The following is a 2,821-nucleotide window of genomic DNA, read 5'->3' on the forward strand; positions in this document are numbered from 1 at the left end:
TTTGTGGTCATGTTTTAACAAAAAACTGTGGATAGCAATTGATGAGTTGTGTTTACACTTTGAATATGGAAAAGACAGTAGCATCAATACTATTTTGGTGTGTGGCTTTGAAATTTAAAGCCCGTTACTTTGGAAATGGACTAGCAACACTTTGAGACGAAAGTCTAAGTGGTAGAGATCATTAAAAGATGGCAGCGATGGAAAAAGCTCGGGATACACGTAGACCGACGTCAGATGATTTGTCCAACCAATTGGCTTTATGAGTGGAGTATTTAAAATGTATCTTGACATCGACTCAGTTGCACACCTAGTCAGTGGATGTCCCGTCATGTACACGTACAGGTAAGCAGACACGCAATGGGGAATAGATTTAGTTTTAGCCCGCGAGCTTGTTAACTTAATGTGTTCGTGTTCTGCACTGATTGAATTGTGGGACCACTCATGTAACCTGAGCCAGCGTTTAAAATACAAGTAGTTTGGGTTGGAATGTTAGCGTTTAGAATAGCGGCACAGACTTATTGCTGGATTCGTTCATGTAACCTGAGCCAGCATTTGGAATTAGAAGCCGGTCTGGTTTGGAGTGTTAGCGTTTGAAGTAGCGAGTGAGTCTCTCCAATATATTTGGGTTTTCCTGGCTACGTTTAAATACGTTTAGCCACTTAGTGGAGATGTGAAATGTCACATGTTTTTTATTGAATGAACATAAAATATGCTGGTAACACAGTGTTAAAACAAAATATTTTAGGGAACATCGAACACAGATTGGGCATAGTAAAATTAAAGATCAGTATTATCATGTGGCCAGTTGCTGGATGATGTTATGGACTTGAAGTGTGGAGCACAAAGGAAGGTCTTAATGGAATGACGACAGAAAAGAGAGACCTGTACGTCCACCACGGTGTTTTAAGGTCTTTGACATTTTGCTGGGTAGTTAGGGACTTTTTACACTCTTGTCCTTTCATTTACAGCTCAAGGTGGTGAGCATTCATTTTTTATTCTTTCGAGGGTTGGTTTCGTTATTGCATCACAAAGATGATATCGGTAAGATTGACCGCAGAAGGATTGAATATGTTTTAAAGAGAGTTGGTTGATGTCATGCTAATCGATTTTTTGTTCTTCAGTTAAAGAATAAAATAGAGGGATTCACCTGAAGAAACCGCCTCATTGCATAAATATCCACGAGTTGAACAAATTCATCTGTATATTTTGGTCCTGATTGGGAGGTGGTTCTAGGCATCTAATGGTGGAACCTATGTATCATAATGTTGTAGGAAGTCTGTACTATGAACCTATGTATTGGAAACCTGTTGGAAATCTGTACTATTTTGAATGTTTAGATTAAAATATATATGAAACAACATAAATGACATAAACCAAATTATGTACTCTTGGTGTAATGCATGATGGTTATTGTTAATGTCCATGTATGTACTGTGTATAAATTGTGCTAAATGTGGCTGGTGTTTATTGTGCTACTGCTTGTATTTGTTTTAGTCACATTGGGTCGTCTTGGCCTGTTTTTTAAAAGTTTTCTTTTATATGTGTTTTTTAAACAGCCCTGAAGAAGTCCTGTGAAATAGGGACGAAACACGTAGTCTGTATGCGATTTGTGTCAGGACGTTTTTGATTACACACTTGCAACACACGAATAAAAAGAATGAAAAAGAACTTACGAAAAAACTCTCCTCCATTCATTTGATATTGCTCATGTTGTCCCATATATTGCACTGATCGAGTCTTCATGATTATTATGTATCTTATCAACGAGAACTGTGGCTTCATGTAACTTAATGAAGTTCATTATATTTAGAATAATACGTTTGTGTGCTCCTCCATCTTGAGAATAAGTATAAAAATCTTCACTGGAATTGAGCCCCTGTGGGCTTTTTGTGTCCAGCCCTAAAATGTACCGTGTTTCTAGTCTTCTTAGTGCAGCCTCAGGGTTTCCACCACATCTTGGATACAAAACTGAATCTAAAACATAATACCTTAAATGTTCCAACTTATTCTCATGCATTCCTTTAAGATGGCGTGCCACGGGGTACGATGGGTCAGGATTGGTAATTGCCCTGATGTGTTAGAGTATTCTCTTGTGAACATGCAGCTTTGTGCTGCCTACATATCGCAATCCACAAGGGCACTCCAACACATATACTGCATGGTCAGTTTTGCATATTAGAAATTTCTTAATATTAGTTGGCTCATCTTTAAAGGGTACTGAATAAGATGTTTTGTTTACACAAATCTACATGCCCGGCACGTGGGGCATTTTACAAATCCCTTCCTTTGCATTAGCCAATTAGTCTTTGTTTTGATCTCGGGGCTGCTACTAACTAGAACATCACTCATTGAGGAAGCTTTTCTTAAGGTAATGGCAGGTCGTTTTGGTAGTATGTCTCCTAAGACAGGATCACTTAGTACAATTTGCCAATTCTTCTTTATTATATTACATGAACTATTTTTCTGTCTGTTGCATGTAAGAATTAGCCTTATACTCTGTTCTCCCTGTGGCTTTTGGCTTGTTGCTGTAGGACCTGTCTCGCTATCTTATGTTCTAAACAACAGCCCTGATCTACTTGAGGCTTGGGTTTTTCTGATTGCTTTGTCAATAATGCCATCTGAGTATCCTCTTGCCAAGAACCTGGTTTTACTATGTCTTTGGTCTGCCCTCAAATCGTTGTTGTTGCTGCAAATTCTTCTGATTCTAAGCATTTCTCCATATGGGATACTGTATATTAAGTGTTTGTGATGCAAAATTGTAGCGTGTAATATGGTGTTTCCAGCTGTTTGTTTGTAGTGTAGTTTTCTTTCAATTTTTCTG

General features: G+C 38.1%; 1 long non-coding RNA gene across 1 annotated transcript; it reads left to right on the plus strand.

Annotated features, from left to right (window-relative positions):
• Positions 1–265: 265 nt before the first annotated feature.
• Positions 266–1,660, plus strand: LOC146863289 (uncharacterized). Its single transcript, XR_014978588.1, has 3 exons — positions 266–342; positions 969–1,041; positions 1,122–1,660. It is a non-coding gene; the product is annotated as an uncharacterized LOC146863289 (long non-coding RNA).
• The last annotated feature ends 1,161 nt before the right edge of the window (positions 1,661–2,821 follow it).

The sequence above is a fragment of the Triturus cristatus genome, chromosome 2_2, assembly GCF_964204655.1.
Source record: "Triturus cristatus chromosome 2_2, aTriCri1.1, whole genome shotgun sequence".
NCBI classification, from domain to species: domain Eukaryota; kingdom Metazoa; phylum Chordata; class Amphibia; order Caudata; family Salamandridae; genus Triturus; species Triturus cristatus.